General features: G+C 35.7%; 1 long non-coding RNA gene across 2 annotated transcripts in view; it reads left to right on the plus strand.

Moving 5' to 3' along the window:
• The window catches only part of LOC110255714 (uncharacterized), a 754,959-nt gene that overhangs the window by 384,749 nt on the left and 346,387 nt on the right, over positions 1–23,823 (plus strand). For both annotated transcript variants that reach the window (XR_014818117.1, XR_002336416.2), the window contains one exon: positions 22,139–22,259. This is a non-coding gene — a long non-coding RNA (uncharacterized LOC110255714). The remainder of the gene's footprint in view (positions 1–22,138; positions 22,260–23,823) is intronic.

Below are 23,823 nucleotides of genomic sequence, written 5' to 3' on the forward strand. Positions count from 1 at the left end.
TCCTGTGTTATTTTAAAATTGTCATCCTGAGAAGTATTCCTTTACTTCTAGTGTGTTTGCATACATGCTTTTAAAATAGGGTTAGGTTTTTGTATATTGGCATCTGTATCCACTGTGAACATGGTAAATTTTTTTATCTGTATAGGTAGCTCTTTTTGTTCAGTTGGAAAAGGGATAAAGAACCCAATCTGGGCCTTACAGAATAAATGTAGGGCAGAAGCAATTTTCTAAAATAAAACTGATGTGTTGAAGACATGCTCAAAAGGACAAATAACATATATCCATATTTCTGTTTCCAGCCAAAGCTGAGAAACAGGGGTTGGTTTCATCCTCCTCTCTTAAACTAATAACCACACAGAATACATGAAACAAATATGTCAGCTGAAAAGAACAATAACCCTTAAAGAATAGAAAACTAATGAGCTGAGCCCCAGTTTCCTATCTTAAGAGTGTTTCCAGACTGTGTCAGAGAGAGAACTGAGGCAGAGCCTTGCCAGGTCCCCAAGCTGAGGAGACAGAGTTGAATGTCCAGTGAGAATATGTTGATTAGTTTGTGAGGCAGCATATTGAAGAAAAGAGAGCTTCACAGAAAGAGCAGACTAGGGTCTCTCCAGAGTCCCATTCAAATATCTTCAGAGTACTTGTCAGCACGTAGGGCCAAGAAACTATTATGGCCAGAAGGAAAAAGGGTTTAGAAGGAACAGTCCCTGGAGCACATGCAGAACTGGGAATAGAATCTATCTCATCAGACTGAACATTTCATAATTCAAAGGCATTGGGAAGGCAAGGCTGATAAAGTTCTCACCCCAGCAGTAAAGAATAATTAAACATACACTACAAAAGCCCCAATCCCACCTAACAAATCAAAAGTCGAGATCCAAAGGGACACATTGTTAAAACAACTGTAGCTGAATTACATCCCAAAGCAAGCTAATAAGTATTCACAGAAACATAAAAATATAAAGCATCCAACAAGGTAAAATTCACAATGTAAATGCTAACCAAACTCCTAGAGATGAAAACTATACTAGATGGTATTAATGGAACTTAATACACAAGAAAATATTGGTGAACTTGAAGACATGTAATAGAAACTAGACCAGAAAAAAGAAAAATAACTTTTTAAAATTAAAATGCATCTGTGGACTTTGGAAAAATTGTATGGACTAATACACATGTAATTGGAATTCTTGAATGGAAATAAGCAGAAAAATATTCAAATAAATAATTCTCAAATTTTTCCTAATTCAATGAAAACTCTAAATCCATAGAACCCCCAAATTCAACCACCCAAAAAACAAAACAAAAAAGAAAAATGAAGAGAGCTACATCAGGCATTTATCACACTCAGACTACTCAAAACAGTGATGAAGAGAAAACTTAAGATGTTTCAGAGGGAAAAAAACAACAACAAAATGCAGAAGAATCAAAACGAATACAGCATTTTTTCATTGGAAATAGTGTAAGCAAAAAGACAATGGAAGATCATTACTAAAAAAAGGTCAACCGGCAATTCTGTAATACACAGTAAAAATATTTTTCAAAAACAAAGGCTAAGTAAAACCTTTTTCGTATATATAAATGCTGAAATAACTCATCACCAGCAGCCTCACAATAGAAGAAAATTGAGAGAGAGTCTCTCAGGAAGAAGAAAATTGTGTCACATGGAATTATGGACCTACAAGCATTCATACCCTACCCCCAAAATGTCGATAATTGTGAGTGGTATGTATATATGGATTACTGTGTAAACTATTTTTCATATTACTGAAATCTATTTAAAATGCAATTGTTTTAATAAATAATAAAATATGTTGAAAGGTTTAAACCATGTATATAGTACATTGTTTGGCAATAGCATAAAGACTAAGAAAGATATTGGATGCATATTTTACATACCATACAAAAATAAACTCATAAAAAGATCACAGCTCTAAATTTAAAACCTAAATTTGAAAGTATCTAGACTGAAACATAAAAAAATCTTTTGGTTCTTATGATTAAAGCGGTTTCTTAAATACAATTTACAATGCATAATCTAACTGATATATTAGACAACCTAAATTAAAACCTTTGGCTCTTTGAGGGATAATGTTAAGATAATAGAAACAAGCCACAGACTAGGAGCACATATTTACAAAGCACATGTACGATATAAGACTTGCATTTGTAATATTTAAAGAAGGTCGAATCTCAATAATAAGAAAATAATTAAATAAATGGGCTAACATTGGGACAGATACTTCACCAAATAAAATACAGAGGTTACAAGGAAGCACAGGAAAAGATGCTGAATATTGTAAGTCACAGGAGAAATGTTAGATAAAACAGTGAGGTTTAGCTACATAACTAGAAAGTCTTAAATTTAAAATATTAATCATCCCAAATGTTGACAAGAATGAGGAGGAACAGGAACTTTTCTACCCTATAAGTGGAATGCAGAATGCTGCAAACACTTTGGAAAACAGTTGAGCCATTTTTAAAATGTTTTAACATACTTACGTATGACTTGGTCGTTTCACTCCGAAGTGTTTACTCTAGAGACCATGTCCATGCAGATGCGATCAAACAAACATTCATAGAAGACTTATGAATAAGAATCAAAAATGTATACAACCCAAGTCTCCACCAACAGGTGAAAGGATTATGAAACATAGTGTGTAGCCATATAACGAGCAACAATTCTGTGTGTGGGTAAGCCGTCAAAAGTGTGAAGCAGGCAGTGATCAGATTTTTATGTTTACAAGTATACCTCAGCTGTTCTATGGGTGATGAATTATGAGAATGCAAGTGCCCAAACAGATAACCAGTTCTCTGCCAAGCAATGGCTAGCTCTTGCTAAAAAATTCATAACTTTCTCTCCGGGAAATGGTACAGAACTCATTCTGAGGCGTTGTCAATTTACTTTCCTGTAAAAATTTTATTTCCAATATTTTCTGTTAATAAGCAAATGAGGTTCTTTCTTTGGAAATTGCATGCATTATTTAAGAATTGGCATTTTTATATTATATCAGATTTATAATTCTAAATGAATACCTATGCTTTAAATAAACAACTAAAGGGGGAAGGAACTGAAGTATTTGATAAACAGACCAAGGCATTATCTGAAAGGCCATTTTAATTGAAATCCTCTACATCACTTTCTTAAAAATATTGTGTATATTAGAAACTGATCTTTATTAAATAAAAATTTTCCATTGTTGGTCTTCCAATTTCCTTCTCGTATATTCTTCACACTTCTAATTCCAACTCTGCTTCAATTTATTTATTTTTCTTGTGAAATAGAATGAATTACTTTTTAAAAACTCAGTTCCTTAAAGGACGACCTATAAATATATTTTCTATAAACTACTCCAAGTGTTTATTTCCATCAACTTTTTTTATTTCTCCACCAATGTGAAACCTAAATTCTGCTGTGGTATAAATTTCTTGCAATTAGTCTTCCAAAATCAGCAATCCGTTAATTATTTTTGCCCCTTGCTCTCATAAGAGATTGTTAGATTTACAAATATTTTATCTTGCCTTCATTTATTATTAAAAATTTTTCGTATTTCTCCCCATCTAATGTTTATCTCATGCTTTTAGGTTGTCTAAATTACAATAATGTTAAATTTTGTATTTGTTACAGGCTAACCTTCAAGTGACATTTTGTCTACTATCAAAGGGAAGTTTTTCGTGTTTGCCTTACAGTTGTGTGAATAACAAAATTTAGTCTCTTATTGCAAAATAACTATATATTTGTTACTTGTGGCTCATTTTGGTTTTAATTTTTAAATTTTCTTCAAGTTAAACATTTAATTTTAAACTCCTTTTGTTCAGATGCTGTATACCTCCCAGATTAGTCATTTAATATTTTTAAGCATTATTTATCTGTTTATTCACTGTTTTATATTTTGCTCTGCTTTCTCCATCTTTAAACCATTTCAGTGAGTTGGAGTTTTCCATGTCTACTAGAAGAGTTGTTTTCTTTTCTTGTTAATTAGAAGTTACCTTTATGTGGCATTTTGTTGTTTTATGGCTATATCATGTCCTTCTTAAAAATAACTGTTTTCTAAGATTTTATATCCCATCATAGTTTCTGTTTTCTCCAAGGTCCTGTTTTCTGTTTACTTACTATTGCCTCTAGTTTCAACTTGGGGGCTTTCTTCAGAAAACTAGTATTTCTATATTACCTCATACCATAATTAATAGTGAGGAGGCTTAACTTATCATTGGAAGGTGCCCTAAGCATATAGGGGTAGGATTTGCAGTAAACTTTGCTCTCGGGGACACTGGCTGGGATGTTTAGTTGCACAGCCTCTGATATCAGTATCCTTGGGTTTGTCTCCCTTGGGCGGGTTCCATTCTCCATGGATGGCTCTTTGAATCTGCAGCCATTTCTGGCTACAAGTGTATTAGGAGCCCAGAGGGATAAGAGAACTGGGGGGAAGCGGGCATGGTCCTCAGATCTAACATGTTACCCTATATCAGTAGGACATCTCCGCCCTTACCTGGGCCTCCTGTCCTTTGTCTCAAGACCATTGGTTTTATTTATCTTGTCTTTCCCTCATGGGAGAGGATGTGATTTTCAGCTTCACTTCACATAGTGGTGGAGAAGACCTGGGGAATGTACAGGCTTCTTAAATGCTTTCAAAGAATCCTTGTTATGGAAAGTTCTTCTTGCTTCATTCCCACTTCCGGAGGTAAGCAGCACCGTATTATTTAGGACATTGGAAGATTCTGAGATACAACAATGCTTAGTTCTCAGTTTCCCCTCCTGCATGCATAGAATTTTTTTTTTTTTTCGGTCTTTTAGGCTTCTAGACTTCTAGGTCTTTACCTGACTTCTATGTGTATTCCAGTTTCCAAAATCCCTTTCCAAGTCTCCTCATTCCTGTGGGTTTGTATCATTAAAAACTAATAAAAATTACTGTCAGCTGTAGACAGAATAATCCCTTCCCCCTCCCTCCCCCGACCCCTCAAAGGTCTCCATGCCTCAGTCCCCAGAACCTGTGACTGTGCTACATGACAGAAAGGTTGCACAGTTGATTAAAGTTAACAGCCTTGTGATAGGCAGTTATCCTGGATTATTCAGGTTGGCACCAACTAATCCCGTGATTCTTTGGAAGCAGAGAACCTTTCCAAACTGTAGTTAGAGAGATGTGAATTTAGAAGAACCATCAGAAAGATGCAGTGCTGTTGGCTTTGAAAGTGAAGGAAGGATGCCAGGAGCCAGGAACTGTGGGCGGAATCTAGAAGCTGGAAGAGCAAAGGAAAAGCAGACTCGCCTGAGCCTCCACCAAGGACACAGCCCCGCTGACACTTTGATTTTAGCCCAGTGAGACCTGTGCTAGGATCTGACAGACAGACTGAAAGATAATTTATGCTGTGAGCAACTGAATTTGTGATCATTTGTCACAGCAGCAGGAGAGAACGAAAATTCTTGTTATATTGGGATTTGAAGAGGAAGCAAAGGTAGATTCACACATTTAATCTTCGCCTGGAAACACCCCTCTTTTTTAATTGAAATTTTAATTATTTAGGAACAGGTAATAGATTTACATGGTTTAAAATTCAGAATGTTCTAAATTGTATACATGGAAAGTTTTAGGGTTTTTTTTTTGTTGTTGTTGTTTTAAATGCTCTTATCTCCTTTCCCTGGAGATTACAACTCCTGGAAGTTTCTTGTGATTATTTCAGAAGCAGTCTATGTCCAGACAATAGAAATAGCCTAAGCAGTATATTCATTTCTTCTCACATTTTATATGTATTCTTTTGTACCTTGTTGTTTTTACTTAGTGATACATCTTAGAATATGTTCCATGCCAGAATATGGTTTCCTCATTCTTTTTGTTTGTTTTTACATTTAAAAAACTTTATTGAAGTGTAGTTGATTCACAGTGTTGTGTTAATTTCTGCTGTACAGCAAAGTGATTCAGTTATATATATACACGTGTCCATTCTTTTTCAGATTCTTCTCCAACATAGGTTATCACAGAATATTGAGTAGAGGTCCCTGTGCTCTACAGCTGGTCCCTCTTGACCATCCATCCCATATCCAGTAGTGTGCACGTGCCAATCCCAAACTCCCAATCCATCCCTCCCCCCTGCTTTTCCCCTTTGACAGCCATAAGTTTGTTTCTGAAGTCTGTGAGTCTGTTTCTTTTTTGTAAGTAAGTTCAGTCCAGCTTTAGATATAACTGTATCATACTTTATTTAACCAGTACCTTACCGATGGACATGTATTTTGTTACTAATCTCTTATTATCTTAATAATGAAACAAATAGCCTTATAATAAACCAAATTATGTACATTCCAAAACTTACATTAGTCAAATCCCAAGAAATGAAATAGCTGGATTAAAAGGTCAGCATATATGTAATTTTGATAGATATAATCAAAATTATTGTGCCTGTTTCTAGATAAAATAATAATGCAGTGTGAAAAGATAAGAGCTTAAAGGAAATATATTGAATAGTTATGTTAAAAGGGGAGTTCCCATCATGGCTCAAAAGCAAGGAACCTGACTAAACTCCATGAGAATGCAGGTTTGATCCCTGGTCCTGCTCAGTGGGTTAAGGAGATGGCATTGTGGTGATCTGTGGTGTAGGTCGCAGAAACAGCTTGGAACTGGCACTGCTGTGGCCGTGGTGCAGGTCAGCACCTGCAGCTCCGATGTGACTCCTAGCCTGGGAACTTCCGTATGATACGATTCCAGCTGAAAGAAAGAAAGAGAGAGAGAGAGAGAAAGAAAGAAAGGACGTATCTCCTCCAAATACTATTAGTCTTGGACAAAATAAAATCATTAAGACATCAACGATAACTATAGTTGTAGGGGACATAAGCTATACCGCTCAGCTAGTAAATTTTTAGGATTCATTCCAGACTGCCAATGTAAGCAAAATCAATATCTTAGCTTTGGGACACATGATGAAAGCAATTGCTTATAAATTCTCCAGAACTAGGCAATAGCGGAGGTGAAGGCCTGGACTTTCTCAGTCATTCTGCATTGAAGGAAGTGCAGTGTGACAGGAATAAGGCTAAGGAAGATGGTGGTGCGAGAGGAAAGGCCAGGGGAGAGAGATTTACCGTTTTAAGGGAGTTTGGTTTTATCTTAATGCTAAAGGGAAGCTGTAGCATGTTATGTTTGCGTTTGTTTCCTTTTTTATTTTTTTCAAGTAGTAGAGTGGGTTTTTTTTTTATTTTTTAATAGGAGAAAATGTGGATTTGCACCTATTCACTAAATTTGAAAATCTATATCACACTGATCTTGAAATTAGAGTGAAATAAAATATAGAATCAAAAAACAACCTTTTTTAAAACTTAAATCTAAATACATTGGTATCTGTAAAAGATACAGTGAAGAGGGAGTTCCCGTTGTGGGGCAGTGGTTGACGAATCCGACTAGCAACCATGAGGTTGCGGGTTCGATCCCTGGCCTTGCTCAGTGGGTTAACGATCCAGCGTGGCCGTGAGCTGTGGTGTAGGTTGCAGACACAGCTCGGATCCTGCGTTGTTGTGGCTCTGGCGTAGGCCGGCGGCTGTAGCTCCAATTGGACCCCTGGCCTGGGAACCTCCATATGCCGCGGGAGCGGCTCAATAAATAATAATTAATAAAAAAAAAAAAGACAAAAAGATACAATGAAGAGAAGAGAAATTTAGAAAAAGTTGAAGAAAAAAAGGGTTGGAAAGACATGCGGATTGAAGTTAGCAGGCGCAGTCCTTGTCAATGTCGAAGGCTTGATATCTTACTGAGGAAAAAAGTGCAGCCGTCCCGTGGATGAGTCAGATGTGGATCTTCTCTAAGATTTCAGCTCTTTCTGTAAATGGCCATCCCTACCCCTGTACCCACGCAGAGAACAGTCTCAAAGACCAGGACCAGGGTACCCACAATTTCCTTCCTTTTCCTTAGATAAACTGTTCTTAGTTTGTGCTTTTGAGACATCACTCTGAATTCATATTACCTTTAGCCAGTGTGCACTCATAATCAAAATTATCCCCAACATTTACTACATGTCCACAAACTTCTGGAAAAGACAAGCAGTTAATTGCACCGTTATATATAGGAAATTATATATATGTATATATGAATTGTTATGTTTACATAGAATTCATTGCACAGTTCTCCTATAGTATTTGAGCCATTCTATGGCTCTATTTAAAATTTGCCAAAGAAAACACATGTATTTCCCTACAGTGAAAGCATCAAAGCTCCCACACAGAAACCCAGTCCCACAGAACCCAAATAAAAACATAAAGAAGACTGTTGGTAGACTAAATACATTTCAAGCCTTCACCAGGTTTCTCTATTTAAACACACATTCTGATTTTCACTTAGTTGACTCTTCTCTATTAAGCCCTGGTCACGTGGGCCAGGACGAACTTTTGTGGCTTTGCAATAACAGTGGTGACATTTAAGGCTAAACAGGCTCCCATTAGACCCAACAGTGCCAGGAAAAGCACACTACACAGATTATTTTATTGGAATACCAACAAATGGGTACTAAGAGAATTGTGCTTAGAAACAGCCCATGGGACTTAGTGGGACTTAATAATTGCTTGATGCATTATGACTGAATAATCTTTAAGTGTGTTAGAGATTCTGTACTCTGAACCCAAGGAGGTAAATGAGAATAGACAACAAAGCAAAACCAAACTCTGCTTTAGTAATTAGTGTATCCTAGATTTCAAGCCTTTATTTATATAGATTCTGCTCACTTTTGGTTTTGAGTAACTAAAATTAAAATTATCGAGCAAAAATGATGCTGCGTTCACTCACTTATTAGTTTTTTTAAATGGCCACACTCATGATATATGGAAGTTCCCAGGCCAGGGATCTAATCCAAGCCACCACTGTGACTTATACCACAGCTGCAGCAATGTCAGGGATTGAATCTGTGCCTCTACAGTGGCCCTCGCCATGGCTTAACCCACTGTGCCACAGTGGGAACTCCATGTATCAAGTTTTTTATTATATTTTTGACTGTTAATTAGGACATTAAACTGTGTTTGCTTTTATGTGTTCTCTCTTGCTTCTTTTTTTATAGTAGACTTTGCCTACAGGGCAGTTTAAGCTCCTGTGATGAAATGTAACCCTTAAGGTGAAGAAGATGACATCAGAATGCAGAACACACAAGTGATAATTTAATGTCACACGAAAGAAATTCCCAAAATGCATGTTTGAGAAAAACTTTCTTGTTTTTGTTTTTTTCTCAATCCTACAGCCATAAAATGTGGTTTAATTTATACGTTGTTACTTGGCTTTAGGAATGAGGGATGGTCTAATTATCCCAGTGTAATAAAAATCACATGACAGTTGCCATCACATAGTTCTCCAGTCTTATGTGCAGCATTGGCACTCAGGATGGAACTGATGATGTTATTTACGTAGTAACTTAGGGATTAATGAATTCCCGAAATGGGGGCCTCTCTGAGGTGCTTATGTTGTGTGCCATTCATGGCAAAGATATAGATGAAGAAGTCTAATGCTCAAAGTAGCAAATGGTGCATAAATACAGGCAAAAAATCTAGGATATCTATAGTTGTGATTACAAAGCCTAGGTCATTGCAAGCCCCAGAGTTAAACCTACATTTTCAAAAATCCCTGAATGATCTGTATGCAAGGCAGTTCCTGGAACTTATCCAAGGAAGACTGTCATTCACTATCTTTTGATGTCCTCAGAAGACTCCAATATATATTTCACAACAACTGTGTGTCAGTGGAACTTGATATGGAATTTAATTTCTACTTTAGAAATTTATAAAACGTATTTTAACCTTGATTCATTTAGTGAAAATATATAATGTATTTTAAATCATGCTTTCCATCTGAAATAGCCCATCCAAGACTCAACCCAAAGTTGCAATTCTAACTTTACGAACTTTTTGATTTTATGCTAATGTCTCTTTGACCTCATACCCATTTATACTGAACTTCTGACAGTCAAGTGGCAAAGGTGAAAGTAGACCTCTGGCTGAGTACTGTTGCAAAGCTTAACTGGTAGTTCTCTAAATCCAGAGAGATTTAGTAGTAGTAAATTTGGATTTGGTAGTTACACAATCCAGAGCTCTGCTCATCATTTTCACTCACTCTTAGAATAACTATATATTTAATGTTATGACCTTCCTACCAAGTACTGGCCTAGATACTGGGGATAGGAACTTGTGTTCTAGATGATATAGATAGTTAATACAATAGAAGTATATTAAGAATGTACATAAGGACATAAGAAAGTAATTTAATCTGGTGTAAAGGGAAATAAGTAGGGAAGGGGGATAAGAAGTACCAGAAAGTTACTGAATTTTATTTTATATTATTATTATTATTATTATTATTTTGTCTTTTTGCCTTTTCTTGAGCCGCTCCCATGGCATATGGAGGTTCCCAGGCTAGGGGTCGAATCGGAGCTGTGGCCGCTGGCCTCCACCACAGCCACAGCAACGTGGGATCCAAGCTGCATCTGCGACCTACACCACAGTTCACAGCAACGCCGGATCCCCAACCCAGTGAGCAAGGCCAGGGATCGAACCCGCAACCTCATGGTTCCTAGTTAGATTCTTTAACCACTGCGCCACAACGGGAACCCCCAAGTTACTGAATTTTAAATGGGACAGTCAGGTCAGAGATTGCTGAAAACAACATTTGAGCAAAGACTTAAAATAATATGTGGATATGTGGGATAAAAACACAGTACGCTGAGGAATAACTAAGGAGAAATGTAGTTTGTGTGTTTGCAGAAAAGCAAAGCCCTGCTCGATCTGTCCCCTTTACCTCACTGTCTTCATTTTCTGCTGCTCTCCTCTGCAATCTTTTCACTCTAGGTACTGGGAACAAATAGAGTAGGGCCTCAGTATCCCTATTCAAGACTTCTCTTTTTACTTGTGTAAAATGGACAGCATTGGAGAGTTTTGAGCTGAGCAGAAATATATTGCCTCTTAGGCTTTAAGAAAGAGATCATTTTAGATAATTTATTAGGAAAGTACTTTAAAAGGATAAAGGTAGAAGAAAGGAAAGCCATTAGTAGCAGGTGAAAAGAGAGGGTAGCTTAGACCAGAGAAACAACCCTGAAGGTTGTGACAAGAAGTCAGATTGTGTAACTTTGTATAGCAAGTGTAATCCAGGGTCTCTGTGTGGAATTAATCTCCCATCATTGCTGATTTCAGAAGTGCTACTCTCTGCATGACTACACAGCTCTCAAGCATCCCATTCCAGAGAATCCACCATGAGAAGGATAGAATTTCTATTTCCAGTTAGAAAATGCCATGGAAAATTGTAATTGGTCCAGAGTGCATCATATAGTCCTCTTTTAATAGGGCATCCTAAGTATAATGGAATGTAAATCCCTGAGTTTCTGAATCCTTACCTGTCAGCAGACCTTATGGAGATATCACTGGTAAAACTCATTTATTTTGGTAGGAACCTTTCAAAAATCACTTGGACCACTTTTCACCTGTCACCATGTAAGAGCCCATAAATTTTCAGCTTACAGGCCTTGGAGGGACCAATTAAATAGATATTTTCAAATGTAATTTTATAAAGAAATTGGCCAAGGAGTAGCAGAGCTCTCTATTTCATCCTGCTCCTCTTCTGCTTATGAAAGAAAAGCTATTTCCCATGATAGAGGGAGAATATCAAAGACTAGACCAAAACTGTGACTGAAAATAAGTTGTATAGTTCATTCATATGCTAATATGCACTGAAGTGGTTGAGATGTAAAAAATCTCAACTCAGTTACTATTCTGTAGCATATCTGTGTCTTGTTCACTAAGGTATTACCAGCACCAAGCCCTATACATAGCACATCATAGCCAAGCAATAAATCCTTATTGAATGAAAAAATGAATCTTACCACACTGGAAAATGATAAATTTTCAGTTTGCTCCTTTGTATGCCAGTCTTTGGCAAAGCCCATAACTTACAGCATATCAGGTAATAGGGATGAGTCAGAGAAGAATGTATTAACCTACTTGTTTAAAAGTATGTCTTAGCATTGAAAGGATGATTTCAAATTATTATCCATTTTTTGATCAAAATAAAATTGTTAGATTCAAAAAATATATGCTTTTTATAACTCTAGTGCAAGAATGGGAAAAATAATTTGCTAGCCCATAGTCTTTTCAGATATCATTGTATATAAATCAATACTTGTTGTGTACCCAGTAGTTTTCAACATAGATTCTTCCTTCAATGATTTTGCAAGCAAGTTTTGGAGATATATGTGAAGTAAAATTATATATAAAAGTGACATGATATTGCATAAGAAAGAACAGAAATATCAAAGATAAGAACATGATATTCCACTGGGATATTGTTTGCCATTGGGGGAAGGGGACATGGGTACTCACACCATTTGGACCATGGGCTGTGTGTGTTATGGGCTGAATTTTATTCCATCCAATTCATAGATTGAAGTCCTAACCCCCAGGACTGTATTTGGAGACAGGGTCTTTAGAAAAGTAGTTTTGTTAATATGAGGTCATTAAGGTGGGCTTTAATTCAATATGATAAATATCCTTATAAGAAGAGGAAGTTTAGACAAAGATACATGTAGAGGAAGAATGCCATGTGAACATGAAGACAGCCATTTGCAAGCCAAGGAGAGGGGTTTTGAAAGAAACCAACCCTGCTGACACTTTGATCTCAGACTTCCAGCCTCCAGAACTGCGAGAAAACAGTTTAAGTCACCTGGTCCGTAGTACTTTGTTATGACAGTTCTAGCATACTGATGTAGTACAAATATAAAGTAGGTTTTATCCCGGGGAGAGTTTAGCAGCAGAGAAATAGAGGGCATAAAGTGTCCTGTAAACATGCATTTTCCCACAGAGCAATGATTCGTTAGGAAAGTCATAGATGAGTGAATTCACAATAGAAAGAGACTCCACACTCATAATGCTTATAAAAAAGAAAAGAAAAGAAAGAAAAAAACAGGGAAGGAAGGAAAAGTAACACCTAGGCATCTCTGTGGCAGTGAGACTTTTTAGTTCCCAGTGTGCAGTAGCCAGTTTCAGCCAGTTGTGTTGAACAAACCAAGGTCGTCTAAGCAAGCTCTTTGCTCTTTTCACTCCTCATCTAAATATAAGATCCACAGTTTGGTCATCTGACCACCAGTAAAACATAGGTTTCTTGGTAAAATAAATACTAAATAATTAATTAATCTAGTATTATGTACTAAGCATATTGATTATCAATTACTTTAGTGTACTTGTAAGAGTGGCTATTCTTATTTTTTAACGTAATGAAAATGATGTTCACTTGGAAGTCATAACTTAAAAAGTGTGAATATATTTGAAGCCTCTCTCATGTATATATATTTCCCTGTGAGTAACGAATTTAATTAAACACACCTTGCACGTACGTATAAGTCATCTGCAAGTTGTGTGTATATTACGCAAGTAAAAACAACAGAGAAAAGTAAGTGATGTGGTTACTTTGTTTCCACCTGTAGACTCCAACGACTAACTCAGGTCAGTCAGAGACCACCTAGTTTGAGAAGGCTTGGGAGCTGGAGGATCCTTGGGAGTTCAGTTCTAAAGGGAGACTGAGAGACATATTTTGCAGTTGCACCTTACTGAGTAAGTAGATCAGTACCTAGCCCTGGCTCAGTGTTTGGCAATTCATTAGCCAGATGCTCTCACACAGCTTAGCCTCTTCCTGCCACCAGCTGCTTTGGGTTTCACAATCACCTGCTCCAGCCCTGTAGGTTCTGCAGCCTTGGATAACTGTGACAAAACTGCCTCAACTTGTAGGGTTTTTCCACTTGAAGCTTCTGAACCTGGCATAGTAGGTTGAATTCACCACCTTTCTCATGTGGCAATGTGACCTAAAAAAACTCAATAGCAGATAGTTTGGGTACATATGCCTAAGGACTTTAGACAAACATATTACATAACATTAAAATAATGTTCATCTGATTTCTAGTTAGTAATGGGAACGGAGCAAGATGTTTGTGTTACATAAACAGCTGAATACTTAGGTAGAGTTAATTTTAAAAGGGCCAGTGCTTGTTCAGTCAGTTGCCACACACTTTCACATGTGGCTTGCCATGAAAATACGGATATACTTTAAAAGCTGTATCATTCTTAAAAAAAAAGACCAATACAAAAACTTCAATTAGTATGATGAATTATATTGATTGATATATTTTTTTTTTCCCCACTGTACAGCAAGGGAGTCAGGTTATCCTTACATGTATACATTACAATTACATTTTTCCCCCACCCTTTCTTCTGTTGCAACATGAGTATCTAGACATAGTTCTCAATGCTATTCAGCAGGATCTCCTTGTAAATCTATTCTAAGTTGTGTCTGATAAGCCCAAGCTCCCGATCCCTCCCACTCCCTCCCCCTCCCATCAGGCAGCCACAAGTCTCTTCTCCAAGTCCATGATTTTCTTTTCTGAGGAGATGTTCATTTGTGCTGGATATTAGATTCCAGTTATAAGTGATATTTAACCTTGTGTTCAAGAAATGAGCACCTTGGAGTTCCTGTCGTGGCTCAGTGGTTAATGAATCCAACCAGGAACCATGAGGTTGCAGGTTTGATCCTTGGTCTTGCTCAGTGTGTTAAGGACCCTACGTTGCCGTGAGCTGTGGTGTAGGTCGCAGACGTGGCTCGGACCCTGCCTTGCTGTGGCTCTGGCGTAGGCTGGAGGCTACAGCTCCGATTAGACCCCTAGCCTGGAAACCTCCACATGCTGCAGGAGCAGCCCTGAAAAAGGCCAAAAGACCAAAAAAAAAGAAAAAAAAAAGAAAGAAAGCAAAGAAATGAGCATCTTTTTTGATGGTGGGTTACCTTCTTTATACATTGCTAGATTCAAATTGCTGGTATTGGAGTTCCCATTGTGGCTCAGTGGGTTAAGAACCCAACATAGTGTCCATAAGGATGCGGGTTTGGTCCCTCGCCTCGCACAGTGGGTTAAGGATCTGGAGTTGCCACCAGCTGCAGCATAGGTTTGCCATGGCTGGTGGCACAGGCTTGTGGTTGCAACTCTGATTTGACCCTTAACCTGGGGACTTCCATATGCCTCAGGTGCAGCCATAAAAAAAATAGAATTTCCAGTGTTGTGTTAGGTATCTTTGCATCTACACTCATGAGTGCTATTGGTCTGGGATTATTTTCTAGTTGAGACAATGTGAGGTTTGGAATCAGTAATTCTGGCCTCATGGAATGAGTTGAGGAATTATTCTTCTCTATTATGCAAAAGTTTGTGTAGAACAGGTAATACTTATTACTGATGAAATTCACCAGTCAAGACATTTGGGACTAGATTTCTTTATAAAAAGATTTTTATCTATGAATTTAATTTATTGAATAAATATAACACTATTCAGATTTTGTAATCCTTGTCTTTGGGGATGACATGCTTATCAGTGAATTTGTTTATTTGTCTAATCATAATAGCTGTATGATCTGTAATGATGCCCTCATTATCATTCCTGATATTGTATTCTCTCTCCCTTTCTTGATAGATCTAGCTAAGTTCATTTGTATCCTTTTATTTTTAGATTCCACATATAAATGATATCAGATAATGTTTGTCCTTTACTGTCTAACTTCACTTAGTATGATACTTTCTAGGTCTCTCCATGTTGCTGCAAATGGCATTATTTCACTCTTTTTTATGGCCAAGTAATATTCTATTGTGTATATGTATATATGTGTATATATATATATATATATATATATATATATATATATATATTACATCTTCTTTATCCTTTCCTCTGTCAATGGACATTTAGGTTGCTTCCATGTCTTGGCTAAGCTATTCTATTGAAACATATTTTAATTGTTTTCTTCTTATAATAGAAACTGACTGAGGAATTGTAGAACATATGCCTAAATTGCTTTCAGTGTATTGTATTAAAAGTGAAATAGCTTCAGAATTGGTTCAAAATCAATCAGAGGACTCATAGTTTATCACCCTATAGATTATTTTACATTGTCAAGGAATGTTTTCAAATAAGTTCTGGAGAGCACTATTTGCTTAAAAGAAAACAGAACTTCATATCTATTGAGAATTTGTTATGTTCCAGGTATTGTTCTATTTTTAATATTAAATCACCCCACCTTCAAAACAGGCTTATGAAGCATGTAACCTTACATACTTTATCTGTAACTTTGAATACTTAATGGAATTTTACAATTGAGGAATGTTAGTCGACAGATCAGTTAAATAATTGTACCATTAAGAACCTAGCAAATGGCAGAACAAGGCATTGAACCAATATAGTCTGACTCCAGAGGCTGGATTCTTCTTCTTTTTTATTTTTTAATTTTTTTTTCTTTTTTTTGAGCAACGCCTGTGGCATATGGAGGTTCCCAAGCTAGGGGTTGAATCGCAGATGCAGCTGCCAGCCTATGCCACAACCATAGCAATGTGGGATCTGAGCTGCATCTGCAACCTATATCACAGCTCACCCACTGAGCAAGGCCAGGAATCAAACCCATGTCCTCATGGATACTAGTTGGGTTCATTACCAGTAAGCCATAGCAGGAACTCCTGAATTCTTAAACCACCATAAATACTGCCTTTTATTTCAGTAAGAAGTATATCCTCTTCACAAATGTGGAAACTATTTGGTCTAATGAATGAACTGCTTTTTTAAAAGCTCTAATACTTCTCTGAACCTTTAATACACTGTTGTACATTTTCAGACATAAGTTAATATGTTCATGGTCCAGTAGGTATCCTGGTCAAAAAACAAACAGAAGCATCCTTAATATGTAGAACTTACTGAGTAGGACACCAGGACTGATTTCAGGCTGCTAGTGGTTTAACAGTGGGCTCACAGTATTTCTGAATAGTTACCTGTTGGCTTCCTGAGATGAGCCCTCACACTACTCATGACTTTCCTGGAAGATACTGTTAGGAAAAGTATTTCTGTCTCCCTTTCTCCTCCCCTCTTTTTGTCCCTGCTCACCTACCCTCTCAATATTTCTCTTGATAAACACAGCATACTTTTAAAAAAATATTTTCTAAAGCAAGTTCTGACTTCTAAATAGAACACTAATCAGTATTGAAAAACTTAGATGTTTGGGTCCTAAAAATCTACTTTAAGAACCTAATGAACAATAATAATAAGAAAAGTTAGAACTGATGAAACGAGACCATAGTTTAATCAAAGATCCAAAAAAGATCATTTAAAAGTCCCAGAAGATTGCTGCAAAAGGATTTAATGGAAATATTTTATTTAGTAATAAAAATGCCATAATTGCCATACATATTGAATAAAGATGCAGTGGATGAATTCCTCTGGGTCCTTTGACAGTAATCTCTAGGAGATAATAAATTATTGCCTGCTTTTGTAAATTATGCAGTAAAACCTCCAAGGAGATATTCATTTATTGTTGTTCTACCCACTGTGACTAATGGAATCATTCCTTAGATAGATTCCAGGGACAAAGGAAATGATGAATATTTCTCATTGTTTTAGGTTATTTTATTTAAAGAGATAAATAACAGAAATTCTATTTCCCATATTAAGGTACTAAAACTCATTTTTATTGTTCAGCTTAGTGTGATTTTAGAAAACAGCATGAAAATCATCACTCAAATTAAAGGGGACAGGCTGACATGAGCACTTTCCTCAGAGGTGGGGATCTCTCTCTATCGGTGTGACCACTTTTTATTGAAAATTTTTCGGGAGTTCTGCTGTGGTGCAGTATGTTTAGCATGCAGCATTGCTGCAGCTGTGGTACGTTGTAACGCTGGCTAGGGCTCTATCCCTGGCCAAGGAACTTCCATATGCCATGGGGGTGGCTCAAAAAAAATTTTTTTCCACCATTTTCTTCTTCTTTGCCCCCCCTCACCACTGCTTTTAGAGAATATACACATTTAAATTTTTAAAGTCTTATGATCCCATTAAATAAATACAGATGTGGTGTTTAAATGTTATACACCTAGAAAGCTGTGTCTGATTTGGATGAAGGATTCTTCTGCAAGGGGTTTATAGTCACACCAAAAGCAGACAGAAAATGATACAGGGCTTTTTTTTATGAGTATTATCCAGTTTATTCATGTTCCTTGCATTCTGTTAAATTGTTGTGCCAGTAGAAACTCTTCACATTCTTCTTTTATATTAAAGTGCATTTATTATATAGTGATTAAAATTCATTTTCTTACAATAATACTTTCCAAAGTGCATTCCTAATGATGATAAGTATTAACAGGTGTTCAAAAAAAATCCCAAAAACTTGGATAACAATTGATTTCATTGTTGTTTCCTGAATTGTATCCGCTTGTGTTTCTAAATACCCAATAACAACTTGATGAAGACTTCTACAAAACACAGTTTGGGAATATTACAGCTTTACATTTTTTTTTCAGATTTTCTGTATGAATGAGAGAAAAAACAAAATTATGTTAAAATACATATTTCAGAAATTAAATTTAACAAAATTTATAATAATGAATACAAAAGTGCATTTGTTTAAAAATACAGTGCATAAAAAGATTTACACTGTTCCAGTGACTGTGAAGGCCTCCCCTCTATTTATTATCTATTACAATTATTGATGAGACTTTAACAAAGTGAGAAATCAACATCAGTGTTTTGGAAAAGTATATTAAAGCTCATATGACACTTGGGAATTATTGCCCACAATCGGTTTAGACACTTCATCTGATCACTTGAGATCTAGGTGGCAAGGAAATTGACATTATCGAGTACCTGCTGTATGCCTAGAACTATTGTAGGTACTTAATATTATTCTTATTAAAATCAAGGTACCCAAGCACTTACTGAATTCAGTCATTGTTCAGACCTTCTGTCAGCCTCAAACCAGATGATAACATGGCATTTGGCCCACTCCTCAAATGTCAGAGGAGACACACATTAAAAATAAGAAATGCCATGAAAGCATGAAGTGCCAATGGGCTAAGAGGAGGAATAAATTAGTTCAGACCAACATATATTATGGGTGATAGGTTTAAGATAAGGAAAAATAGGATTGTAAAGAAAGTCAATTTTGAGTAGGACCTTGAAATACAAATTCAATTTGGATAGTTAAAACTGAAGAAGTAGTTTCTAGAACAAGGAAATAATAGCAGCCACTGTAAGCATAAAGACAAAATGTGTTTAAGGAGTTCCTGTCGTGGCGCAGCAGAAAAGAATATGACTAGGAACCATGAAGTTGCAGGGTCGATCTCTGGCCTCGCTCAGTGGGTTAAGGATCTGGCGTTGCCATGAGCTGTGGTGTAGGTTGCAGACACGGCTCGGATCCCGCGTTGCTGTGGCTGTGGTGTAGGTTGGTAACTGTAGCTCCCATTTGACCCCTAGCCTGAGATCCTCCATATGCTGCAGGTGTGGCAAAAAAAAGTGTTTAAAAATTATCATACTCACAAGTTTCAAAAGAGCATATTGTCTCCAAAAAATTTAAAAATAGTGTTATCATATGATCCAGGAATTCTACATGTGGGTATACACCCAAAATAATTGAAAGTAACATCTTGAAGAGAGATTTGTACATCTATATCCATGGTAATTCTGTTTGTAATAGCGGAAACAACCTGTGTCCTTTGACAGATGAATAATAAGCAAAATGTGGTGTATACATACAACGGAGTTTCATTTAGCCTTAAAAAGGAAGAAAAATATGCAGTATGCTACAATATAGATGAAATGAGGACATAAATACAAAAAATCATAAGGACTGTTATGAAGAATTATATGTCAACAAACCGGAAAACCTAGAAGAAATGAATTGATTCATAGAAACATACAACTTATAAAAATATGTAAGTTATGAATTACGAAGGATTAGAAAATCTGAATAGACTGATTATTAATAAAGAGATTGAATCACTAATCAAAAACTTCCTCATAAACCAAAATTCCAGGACCAGATAGCTTCACTGGTAAATTCTACCAAACATTAGAAGAATTAGTACCAAAAATTCTCAAATTTTAGAGAAGGGGGACCTCTTTGGAAGAGAGGGAACTTTTCCAAACATATTTGAAAAAGCCAACATTACCATGATATCAAAACCAGACAAGGATCATACACATGCGTGTGCATGCACACACACACACACACACACAGAAAATTGCAGGTCAATATCCCTGATAAAATAGAAGCAGAAATCCTCAACAAAATATTATCAAACTGAATTCAGCAGTAAATTAAAAGGCTCATACACCATGATCAAGTGAGATTTATGCCAGGCCTGTGAGGATGGTTCAATATCTGCAAATTGGTCAGTTTGATGCAGCCATTACAAAAGAAAAAAGGGGGGGGATAGGTAATGTAATAGCTCACCCCAGAAAACCAATTGATAAATATTCAGAAATTCTGTGAGCCAGTTGTTAAATCATTGGCAGATTGAAAGTAGTTTTGATGTGCTACTTGGGAAGTGCTCCAAATCAGTTTTTATCTTTTTTTCCCCCTTGTTCAGTGAGTCGGTTTATCAGTACCTTATGTACTTGTCCATCAAGAAGAGAATAGATAGACAGACTCTCATGTTTTAACATAAGAAAATAACACAGCAATTAAAATGGATGAACTAGAGCTACTGTATGAATGAAGAATATCTCAAAAACATTTTTAAATAATAATGTAATACTATTTTATAAAATATTTTATTGTTTTTTAATTTAGTTATTACTGATAAACCAAAAACTAATAAAATATTTATATGTAAATTATAAAAAAATTAATATAAATATTCTGTCTAATGCATGGGTTATGGTAATATTAAAATATATGGCAAGAGTAATGTATATATAACCCCAAAATAACCTCTGTATAGAGTTCTCTGATGTCAGGAGTCCCAACTTACTCTATATGTGTGTGTGTGTGTGTGTGTGTGTGTGTGTGTGTGTGTGTGTGTGTGTTTTACTTTGAATAAAATAGGACAGTTATTAAGCATTGAAGCATTTTAAAGCTATGTGGTAGAGTAACAGATTTTTTTAATAGTATTTTCTAATACTATTCTATTTGAAATATTTCATAATGCAAGTATAAATATAGTGTAATTTTCAGTTTTAATATAGAGTAACTGCCATTGCTCAAGGAATTAATGGCATAGCTATATTCATAAAAATTAACTATAATATTCATAATTATAGTTTTCATAGTTGTGGATTAAATTATAGAGTGTTAAAAATGTAAGGAAACTCATAGTTTACATAGTCTAGTGTGAAATTTTTGAATATTGGAACTAAATCCAGGAAGGTCACACGAACATACCCAAAGTCAGTGGTCTATACAGAAAAACATATTATTTTAATTGCCACATTTGATTGTTTAGAGAAAACACACATAGCCTTTTGACAATATTACTGGTGGTTTCTCTGATCAATGATTCTGTCTTGGGAGTTATAAATAAGGAGATTTTTGGTTTTGATTCCACCCTACCAGTAGATAAGCATTTAACATCATTTTATAATCCATCATCATTTAATTCTGGGTATTATTTCTTGTTCCTTACTCTTCTTCAGTCTATAACAAAGAAAACGATACATGAAATTAAACATTTTATGAAGGTAAATGTAATTAGTCTCATGTATTTAGCAATTATTTCAGGAAAGCATTTTGGTTTTGTGGAAAGAAAACTAAACTATGAGAAAAGGACACTTTCATTTGATTCTTAAATTTTTCATAAACTTCCTATGGTGACTGGTCATATCTGTTGTCTTTCTATAAACTTTCTATAAAATTTCTTCTAACTTGCTGATATTTGTCAAAAATATACTTTGGATTGCGTGGTGGGGGAATTTTAAAATCTCTTTCAAAGCAAAAAAAAATCCACAAAACTAGTTTGTAGCAGGGATAGAATTAGAACCTCTATTTTATGAGCTTTAGTTCATTTTAGCTCTGATATCACCCCTGTGCAGTCATGGAGTTTATGCTTATTTCTCTCATTTTGTAACTTATGATTTTACAGTAATATAGTAAGCACAGTTTAAGTAAGAATAATACAGCATTATAACTAATGAACTGGAAAGTAAAAGACTCAAGCTTATTCAATATTACTATGACTTTCAATTATACAGTTCCTTGTAAATGAGTCACTTATAGTCATTTACTAAGCGATCTTGATACTTTTGTATCTTTGAAAAACTGAAGGCGAAAGAAGATGTTGGCACTTATTAAGAAGTTGCCTTTCAGCTTTTCTGAGCCTGGTTTCATTGAGAACTTCTTGTGTATTATCATAGAGCATGGAAGTAAACACTTCAAAATGAGAGCATGAAAATCTGGACTGACATGGACGGGGGATGGGATTTTGTCTGAGAGGTTCACATACTAAGAGGAAAAAATATGTCCACGGATTCTTAGGTAAGTTCTATAATATAATTATTTCTAAGAATTACATGAAGCCAATTCTTACCTGGAGAAACGGTTGACTGTACCTGCTCCCCATGAACTTCAACAACAACAACAAAAATCTGTTAGAAAGATAAACAAACTCTACTTTGGGTGAGAAAAAAAAAAAAAATAGGTAATCACATGCGAAGTTGATTCCTTTCTAAGCCCTTAACACACGTTGGTTTAATTCTCAGAACAACCTGGTAAGGTAAGTACAAAGTATCCCATTTTACATAGGAGGAACTTAGGCTCAGAGAGTTTCAATGTGTTTGTAAAGGTCATTATCTTATCTAAAGTTAAGAGTCAGTAAGTGGCAGAGCCCAAAGTAATACTGAGATCTAACTAATTCCTAAATCTCTCTTACTTCATGTCGCATTTCTTTCTTCCAAAGTAAGTGGCTTTGTTCTGACTGCCCAGAGATATGCATATTCTGTAATTACGGTCAGATATAGAAAATGTTAACTCATGTGAAGTTGAAAAGGTTTTTAAGAGGTAAAATGTATTTTTACATGTCCTTTCGTTTGCTTATGTGATGTTTCTAAAACTTTCCCTGGGTTTAGAATGTGTACCTTCCTAATGTGGTTAAGACACAATGGAACATTGGTAAATAAAGCTTTTATTAGGCTCCTGTAAAGTGCCCTGGAGGGAAAAAACATTCTCTGTGACACCATCACTCTACTCTATCCTCAGACATTCTTGTCATCTTATTGCGCAGTTTCTGGACAGATTTTATAGTAGTCATTAGTTCAGTTATTGACACTCAAAGAAAAAATTGGTAATCCAAGTAGTTCAGGTAATAAGTTTTATAGTAATTTTATAATAAAGTAACTGATTTTTGTAACGAGTTATGTAACAAATTAGCTCTCTGAAGAAGTTAAACTTAAAATCGAAACATACATTTATTGAAAAATCAGTATGTTGAAATATGCTATAAAAACAAATTTGATACAATTAAATTTGATACATTTTAAAAATATTTGAATCTCAGTGAACTCAAAACTTCTGGCAGATTTTTTCCTGACCCTAAATTTTATTATTTAGATCATTGTCTATATTTCTACTCTAGGTCTGGTCTTTCATGTCCTGACTATGGCATAAGGTTCAGTAAATCGTTTGTTTGTTTATAGTTGATTTACAATGTTGTGCCAATTTCTGTTGTATAGCAAAATGACTCACTCATACATATATATATATACATACTTTTTATATTATTTTCCACTATGTTCTGTCTCAGGAGATTGGATGTAGTTCTCTATGATACACAGTAGGACCTTATTGTTTATCCATTCTAAATGTAATAATTTGCATCTACCAACTCCAAGTTTCTAGCACTGCCCACTCCCTCCCTTCTGCCCCTGGCAACCACAAGTTTTTCTCTATGTTTGTGAGTCTGTTTCTGTTTTATAGATAGGTTCATTTGTGCTATATTTTAGATTTTGCATATAAATGATATCATGGTATTTGTCTTTCTCTTTCTGTCTTACTTTACTTAGTAGGAGAATCTCTAGTTTTCACCCATGATGCTGCAAATGGC

The sequence above is a fragment of the Sus scrofa genome, chromosome 10 (assembly GCF_054392235.1).
Source record: "Sus scrofa isolate SSC_HxYL_T2T_F1_AM1 chromosome 10, Sscrofa_HxYL_maternal_Yorkshire_Landrace_v2.0, whole genome shotgun sequence".
In the NCBI taxonomy this organism is placed as follows: Eukaryota; Metazoa; Chordata; class Mammalia; order Artiodactyla; family Suidae; genus Sus; species Sus scrofa.